This window comes from Salvia hispanica, unplaced genomic scaffold, assembly GCF_023119035.1.
Source record: "Salvia hispanica cultivar TCC Black 2014 unplaced genomic scaffold, UniMelb_Shisp_WGS_1.0 HiC_scaffold_1129, whole genome shotgun sequence".
Classification (NCBI taxonomy): domain Eukaryota; kingdom Viridiplantae; phylum Streptophyta; class Magnoliopsida; order Lamiales; family Lamiaceae; genus Salvia; species Salvia hispanica.
Window position 1 is genome coordinate 27319 of NW_025951393.1, and position 9524 is coordinate 36842.

At 35.2% G+C, this 9524-nt stretch overlaps 2 pseudogenes; both read left to right on the plus strand.

The window, feature by feature from the left end:
* Window positions 1–1013: 1013 nt before the first annotated feature.
* On the plus strand, window positions 1014–3849 carry LOC125197963 (annotated as a pseudogene).
* Window positions 3850–3985: 136 nt separating this feature from the next.
* On the plus strand, window positions 3986–9052 carry LOC125197965 (annotated as a pseudogene).
* Window positions 9053–9524: the final 472 nt, after the last annotated feature.

A 9524-nucleotide genomic window follows, 5' to 3' on the forward strand; every position in this document is an offset into this window, starting at 1 on the left:
TCCGATGCAATAGGCTAGTAATAAACTAGCCAAAACTCATCCTCCACGTCATCGAGACAAGAAATTGGATTAGCACTTAGGACTAGCCACAATAAACAAAATTAAATAAATAAATTACAATAATTTTATTTAAATTTAAAAAATTACATAGAAAAATTACATAATTAAAAAAAATACATAAAAAAATCTATCACCGTGCATAAAATTACATTCACACAAATATGGTTTACGACACTAAATACGAAAAATGCAATCATTTTATGTAAATTAAAAAAAAAGTACTACATCCTAAAACAATTTACATATTAATTAAAATACAAAAAAATTACATAATCAATTAAAACACAAAAAAATTTACATAATTAATTAAAATACAAAAAAAATTACATAACTAATTAAAATACAAAAAAAATTACATATTAATTAAAATACCTAAAAAATATATATATAAAAAAAAAAAAGCTAGCCGTCTATGCGATTTTGGAGGCTGCAATGGAGGCTAGTCGATCGCGTGAATCGCGTGAGCTAGCGAAATCGATCTGGCCGGTCGAATGGAGGCTAGCGGATAGCTAGCCGATCCGCTAGCCTCCATTGGAGATGATCTAATGCTAGTAATGTTTTTTATTTGACCACTTTCATTTCCTCACATGGTGACATTGCTGTTTGAAATTTATTTTTTCATTATAACTAGCCTAAAACAAGGAATAAAAACTGCATATTGCAATGCTCATGGTCTTGGTCTTGGCTCAATTTATTTATAAAAACTGTTGAAACATAAATAAATATGTTTTCTAGTAATATGATTTCTAATTTTGCTCACCTTATGTTAGTACTCCGTAAATTATTGGTTTAGGTAGTTTGGGAATTAGAATTTTGAAACAACAAATAATAATGTAATTTAAAGTGGAATGAGAGGGGATGGGGGCAGAATATTTCAAATTTGCGAAAAAAAGGCCCCTCCACACTCGATAATCCCTAAACCCTTCCCCACCTCCCGTTCTTTTCCCCTTGCACTTGAGCTTTCAAATTCGCATACCTCCAAAATCTCCTTAACAAATTTGCAGTCTCCCACAGTCTCACAGCAAAACGAAATGGAAAGGGAGAAGGAAAACGAAAACGAAATCGAATCCAATGCTTCAGCTGTCCAAGTAAAGGCGTTCCAATCCATGGCGGAAAATTCATTCAGTACAACGTCCTCGGCAACCTCTTCGAGGTCCCCTCCAAATACGCACCGCCGATTACTCCCGTTGGCCGCGGCGCACGGTCTCGTTTGGTAAACTCAATTTCCCAATTCTGCTGTGCTTGTTTTTTCCGTTAGTGATTTGGGGATTTGGTGGGTATTGCTTCCCCGCAGCTCTGCTACCAATGCCGAGACGATGGAGGAGGTGGCGTTTAAAGAGAATCGCGAATGCTTTCGATAACAGGATTGATGCAAAGCGGACTCTGCGAGATCAAGCTGCTACCCATGGATCTGAAAATGTAAATCGTTTATTGGAATTTTTTTGTTTCGGCTGTGTTAATTTATTAGGTCTCTGCTTCGAGGATTCATTAAGTATGAGGTTTGTTGATTACTGTTTGCAGGTTATCAAAATTAAGGATATTATTCGACCACCAGATAAAGCGGATTTTAATGATGTCTACATTGCTTATGAGTTAATGGATACTGATCTGCACCAGATAATATGCTCGACACAGGAACTAACTGAAGATCACTGCCAAGTGAGTTCATGCTTTGGTTAGCATTATCATTTGGTTATTTGCCTCTTATCCGTTGATTTTTAAGCGCATCAACTTCTTAAATTGCTAAATTATATTAAGTTATTCTAATTATTATGCGCTCAGGATTATTAAAGTTTTTTGTAGCTTGGTATGAGACTCAAATTTGATGCCTATATCTTCCAGTGAGATGCTAGTGAGAGGGCATGAAAAGACTATAAATCAATTTAGAAGAGTTGGTATTGATTGATGCCTTGAATGATATTAAAATAAAATAAACTGCATACGGTACATGTTGACCTGCAGGACATGATTTTACTATTTGGTTCCCCAATGGATATTTGACTAACCTCCTCTATTGTTCTGTATTAGGTCCCATGGATGTCTTTTGTTCTCAATGTATCTATATGAAGGTCTAATGAATGATAAATAAAATGAATTTCATTATGTTTTCTGGGATTGATCCAATACGCATAAGCCATATAGTGATCTTTTATTTTGCGTATTTTATAGTTCTGTAATTTGCATGATTGCAGTGTTTCACTACTAGTGTAATGGTATTCTATTGAGTGATAACTGATAACAGCACTGTGTTATCAACAATCTGTATAAACTTCTTTGAATATCTTCCTCCTTTCTTTCCCCCTTTCTCTCAAGTGCATCATGATTCATGATCAGCAATACTTTGTTCCTGCTGCAAGTACAAATTCCTGTTTTTGTTTGCTGTTGGTGCAACTAAGATATAGTGATCTGCTCAAGGTCCTTTTTATTGATTAACATATGTGTTCCCTTCCCAGAAAACATTTGCCTTTCTCAATACCACATTATTATTGCCCCAGAATTTTTGCCTTCTTGAATTGGATCAGCGGATGGGTTGAGTCATACCTTCATGTATCTTTGTATTAAAATCACATTGGCAGCAACAGAAGGATCATGTATTTTATCATACTACTAAAATATCATCTTTACAACCTTCTATGCCTAATCTGATTTTTTGTGTGGATTAAACATTTAAACTACTGTTCTCCATCTTAAACCACAACTTTGAAATCATAACTGGAAAAATATGCCTCCTTAGGAAACTTACCTTTTTGAATCCCCTGTGATGATTCTTTCGCTTGGGGGATACCTTAGAATGATCTTATGAAGTGCATGTTTGCTTGATTTGATGAATAACTGCTTAATGTGTTGCCTGTGTCGGGTTTTTGGCAGTATTTCCTTTATCAGTTACTGGGGGGGCTTAAATATGTACATTCAGCTGGTGTTCTCCCCCGAGATCTCAACCCCACAATTTACTCCTGAATTCTAACTGTGATCTCAAGATTTGTACTTTGGACTTGCAAGAACCAGCACAGAGACAGACTTAATGACTGAGTATGTTGTAACCCGATTTTCGAGCTCCTGAATTATTACTCAACTTTTCCCAGTATACCCAATAGTTTGTGGTCAGTTGGTTGCATATTGATGGAGATCTTTAAAAAGAGAACCTCTTTCCCAAAGATACATCCAGCAGCTGGGGCTGATAACTGAGGACCTTCCTGGACCATATTAAAAAAATTTATATGTTCTTTAAAAAACTTTTTTTTTCCATTTCAAGATGAAAGAAAAAAATTATCATTCCTGCAATATATATATTTCCCTAGTTTATGAATAAATTAGGACATGAAACTCAAGCTTTAACTTTTCTATTTACATTTTTGAACAGCTTTTGGGGTTTCCCCCTGAAGATTCTGATTTTGGGATTTTTAAGGGTAGAATGCTAAAAATAATCAACCTTCCCATGTACCCAAGAAACCCCTTTTTCTCAGAAGTTTCAAGGGTTTTCCCCCTGTCCATAGATCTTGCAGGGGGGATGTAGTATTTGATCCAGCTAAACGTATTTCTGGTGAGACTGGTTGTTCTTGTATTTTGAGCATTTTAATCATTTTAATCATTTATTCATCCGTTGGATTAGTGGTTTTATATGGTTATAGTTGGGGAAGAAATGAATCATCCTTTTTTATCAAGTCTCCATGAGATAAACGAGGAGCCTACTTGCCCTTCTCCTTTGTTTTGATTTTGAACAATCCTCTTTTAAATGAAGAGGACATAAAGACTAATTTGGGGGAGTCTCTCAAGTTCAACCCCGAATAGTCTGACATCTGTTTTCCTTGGTTTTTTTTCGGCTTCTTGTTTGTCTTGGCTTGTTAGATAGGAGATTTGCATTTGTTAAGTGTGTTTATGGTTTTGTATAAGATGTATTCCTATATCTGTCTTCAGAAAATATCGGATGTCGGGAAGGGAACTCCAAAATCCTGTAAGGGGAAAAACAAAGAATTGTTCGTGTTGTAATTGATTTTTCGGTTTGTTGTTTGCTGAGTATCATAATGAAAATTGTTGGTCACTCATGTGGTTTGTTTTCTGATAATTTTTTTATAGTTACTCAATTTGTTCTTAATCTTCATCTCGTGATACAGATTCTGTCTATAAAGATGCTCTTTGATTATTCTACTGAATCTCTGATCATGGATCTTCTTTTCTTCAGAGGGGAAAATGATCATAGACATAAGGTGTCTTAACAATTTTAGAACTTCATTTGTTTCATCGTTAAAAAAGAGTGTCACATCACTGTGGGAAAATGAATTTTGTTTTGTAGATCGAGTTCATCGTGTATAAAAATTTAACAAATATTTACTCATTGCATCATCGGGCGTAAAAGTCGAGTTTACTCACATGGTCCCTCCAAAAAATGTGAAAATCGTCCCATTTGGAAGGTTGAAGTAAAATTACAATTTTGGGATAAAATCATACAATAATATAGTAAAATTACAATTTTGTAGAAAATATTCTTTTAAAGAGGATGGAGTAAAATTACTACTGTATTTGATAGTATAATATATACGCTAGGGTTTTTGAGTTTTTTTTTTTTTTTTTTTTTTAAATTTTTAAAAAATGTTAGAAATACTTTATGATGGAATGTGATTTTCTATTTATAAAATATGACCCACTTTGGAAAAAAAGAAAAAAAAAAATGGCTGATAGTATATTAACTTATTAATGGACAATCGTTTCGTTTAAATATTTGGTGCATATTACAAAGTTTAAGGAACAAGAATGTGTGGAGTCGCCGAAAAGGGCTTCATAGAGGAGGAGCTTATAATGATTTACCAATAAAACAATTTATTTCTATCTTACGGAATTGTTTTAGACCTTCAATCATTAGTCAGATTGAATAACTTCTGATTTTGTTGGTGAAGGCATATAAGATCTATAGGCATCAATTAAAAACATGGTAGAACAAAAAAGGGAAAAAAAAATGAAATTTCTTCATATTCTGACAAAAGCTTCTACTTCTCGCCACAATCGGAGTAGATTTTTTTCAATCCCCCCAAATCCCTTCTTCTCCGATCAGGCTCACTCCCAATCTCATCGCCGGTAATTTTGATTTATATTCGCGAACATGAAAATGTTCGTTACAAAAAGAGATTGATTGTCATACTATTTTTGTCTTGTTGTTTTCCCGGAAGCTCCCCCTTGGCATTGCTTTTGACATTGACGGCGTGCTTCTGCGTGGCGAAACTCCCGTCGGCGGCTCTCCGCAGGCTTTGGAAAGATTATACGACGATCTGGTAACTGAATTCTGATAGTATAGGGGTGCAATGTTTTTATTTTGCTAAGAAATTGTTTGCTATTTGATTTTTTTTTTTCTTTTCTGATTGCAGGTAATCTGAATACCCTATGTATTTTTTACCAACGGTGGTATTACCTTCAGCAATTCAAAATTAAATAGTAAGTATATTGTATAGCTTTTCTACTGAGAGGGCTCTAGTAGACTTAGTTAAGTATATCAGTTTTCCTTTTTTTCCTAAAACTTACATGTTGTATGATCTATTATGCTGTATATTCGTCTTGTCAAGCACCGGTTCAGTTCACTTTTGATGATTTATTCAACAAAATACTGAATGATTCAATGAGAAAGGGATTTCCTGTTTCAGATTTATATTTGACAAGTGTTTTATGATGTTCGTTTTCTAAACTTATGAGCTACCCCAGGAGGTGGTGTTCCTGAATCGAAAGGGCTACAGAATTGAGCAAATTACTGAATGTCCTATTTCGGCCTCCCAGGTGAGTCGAAGTTAATTTTACATTCATGAATTTTTTTTTTCCCCTGATTGTTAGAAGGCCAACTCTTGCCTAATTTCATTGAGGTTATACAGGGGCATTCGCCTTTCAAGCAGCTTGCAAAGAGGTTATCTACGTATTTCATTTTAGGATGTTTGTTGTTGAGTCTATATACTGACTGTTTCTCAAATAATAGTGTTACAAGAGGTCAAGAGTCTATCGCTTTGGTAAAATGTTTTAAACATCTTACTATACATATTGTTTCAAACTACTGCTTCACTCTCACAAGTCAGCTTTGGGAGGGAAAACTCTGCTTGATATTATATGGAGATGGCGAGTCCCCTGAGACTAAATAAAAAATTATCCCTGGGCACAGTTTCTTAAGATATTTTTATTGATAAATAACATCATATGCCTTGAAGGAATATAAAAGAATGTGAACTAGATCCTGCTTGTTAGATACATGAGTCATGAAGTCATTTCTCTCTAGGTTAGCAATTTGTTTTCCTCTTCTACTAAATTAACCGTATTTCTGATTGATCTAATATATTTGAACATTCTAATGAAGTTATGATTAGTTTCTGGCAATGCTTCCTCTATAATCTACTCACCCCTACGGTTAATATGACATGATTTTGTATTTGGTTGAATAGATTTTTCTCCATAAAACCATGCGGATGGCATGTTGCTATAAATCATTAGATGTTTTGAACAACTTCAGCTCCGCCAAGGTGGCTAGCACAATTGTGTGAATTATTTGACACTAGTGTAACATATCCATTTACTGGAAGTACTGGTTCTTATGAAATGCCAATTAAGTTCTTGGAGAAAAAGTCCATGAGAATATAGTAGATTGAGATAAATCATAAAAGTAGATTTTGATTTTCCCGATTCAGTGAATAAAGCTTCGCTATCAGTCTTCTTTCTGCAGATTTGAAAATGATCTCGTAATTGCAGTAGGCAAAGGTGAACCTGTTGCGGTGATGTCTGAATATGGTTTCAAGTAAGTTTTCCCCATGCATTTGTTATCTGCTCTTGCATATTTTGTCAATGTGGCCTAATCTTCTTCTGTGTTGCTTAATTACGCCCTTTATTTCTCAGAAATGTTTTTTTCCATCGATGAATATGCATCTTATTTTGAGCATATCGACCCACTGGGGAAATTTAAAAATTGGTCCAAGCAACAAGTTGGTTATTGGAAAAGCAGACACAGGAAAGTTGATCCTTGTTCAGAAAGAGTGCAAGCTGTCTTCATAGTTAGTGATTCTGTTGATTGGAGCAGGGACATTCAGGTGTTTCTCTATCTGAACGCGTTTTTTCACCCTCTCACAAAAGAATACAATTCATTTTTCAGTTATGGCTTGGTTAGCTTTATGAAATTTATTTAATAGAGTAATTGGTTAGAAAAGAGTTTAGGCCATGATACAGTTTTGCTCCAAATCTTTGCTGTCTTAATGAAAGGTAACCATATTTCTTTTCGGGAAATTGGGGGTAGGGGTTGGGGATAGAATCCTGCTCCATCACTCTTGCATGGGTGACGAATTGTCGAATACCAATAGGGTTACGTGGTATAGGTACAGGTATCTTTTAATAAGTTAATCATATCTTGACCATGCCACTTCTAATACAAGTGAAAAATGGAGTACAAGTTTATGCTTGTAAACTGCGTTATAAAAGTTACTCTCTTGAGTTAATGATTTTCTGCCCTGGGGTCTACTTATTATTTATCAAACTAAATAATGTAGTCATAGCCATTTATTAGTGTGACATAAAGTTCAATACAAGAAACAACTTTATCTCCATCACAAGACGGCTTTGAACTACTTACTCTTATAGGAGTAAATAGGGTTTAGCCCTAAGCCTGCAGAGGAACAGCCTTGTTTGGAATTTATAGAAATATTGTTAACAGCTCTGTTCTAGATAACGAGGCCTATATTTTGAGTGTTAAGGTAAATGGTTTGTTACTTAACCCATCCTTTTGTGATGAACAAACTTATCCTCTACTATGACAGATTAATTAAACATGTAACTTTCTTTTAGTTTTGTTGGGACTTTGTTAGTTTCGAGCAGACCCCCCAAAGTCTAAGCATATAGCCTAAATTTTCAGGTTCTGTGTGACATTTTGAGCACGGGAGGTCTTCCTGGAAGAGAAATTTCCAGCCAACCACCTGTGTATTTTGCAAATGACGACCTCTCCTATCAAGTTAGTTTGCCTTCTACACATGAAGCCTGGTGTTAACCTATGTGTTAACCTATATTACTGAGTTAACTATATTTTGTTACTTTACTAACTAATTGCTTCCAAAGGTAGGGTCTATTTGACTGAGCGTGGGATGGGTGCTTTCAGGATTGCTTTAGAATCCATCTACAACAGGTAATGCTTTGAAATAGAGTTAAATCATAGATTTATATTGCCAATTTATTCAGATAATAGAATCATAAATCTGCTAATCTACACTCTAAGGAGATCTTCTTGATTGCTCAGAATGTACTCTAATCCTCTGGATTATACATCCTATGGGAAACCAAATCCATCTGTATTCAAGAATGCTGAGAATTGCTAATGCAAGTTGCACCCTTGAGCACAACTGTTGAGAGTAATGAAGTACATCCGTTCAAGACGCTATACATGATAGGAGATAATCCCCATGTTGACATTAACGGAGCTCGTCAGGTTTTCTCCCCAGCAAACAAATTTCTTGCTAATTTTCCAACTCTTCAGATGTTGTTAATAATAGTACATGGTTTATGGTTGCAGGCGGGACATCCTTGGTTCTCGATCTTGACGAGGGCGGGGTTTTCAAAGGGAAGGAAAATCATCCATTATATCCCGCTGGATTTGGTACATCTTCTCTAAAGTTTTAATTTCATGTTGTATAATGCCCTTTAGAAAAGTATGTTTTCACCAAAGGTGACAGTAATTTGATGTGGGTTTTATGGTAATGTGCAGGTGGTTGACACAGTGGAAGAAGCGGTGGATTATATTTTGAGCAAAGAAACATAGCAATCTTGGAATTAGTTATACCTTGGTTTGGAAGAAGTACTACATTGTTTGTGGTATAGATTGGAGTCGATAGATTATAAGTTGTGTTGCTCCATACTTAAAGGCAGGAACAATCCCTTGACGTTACGGATGGACGAGTCTTATGCCACTCGGCAACACCCTTTGAGTTTGTCAATTTGTCATATTGATATTTGCTGCAGTTGATTAAAACAAGAGAAGCAATTATTTGTTTGTTTGTTTTGGCGAAAGGATTTCAAACCCGACACTAACATTATGGGCATCATCTAGTGCGTGGAATGGCACATAAATTTTACGCACTCACACTATTCATGTGCTTAGTCCCATATCCACAACACTATGCAAAATAGAGTAGTAGTATAATAATATTTAGAGTGAACTACATATTTAGTCTCTATGTATGGTGATTGAATCATTTGAGGTATCATGTTTCAAAAAATGCTGACACCTCACGATTGGATAATATCGTTTGAAACTTTTTCACTTTTTATGGTCTTTTATGCCCTTCTCATCCTCCCTTTTTTTCCGAAATGCCACTAAGGGCATTTCGTCTTTACAATATTTCATCATTACTTTTTGAATTGGGATATTGACTGCATGCTTTAAGACAGTGTGTCCAGGGAGATAATTTGATATGTTTTGGTGTAGAATTCACGTATCTATGCAGAGGTTTTGTTCCTCCAAA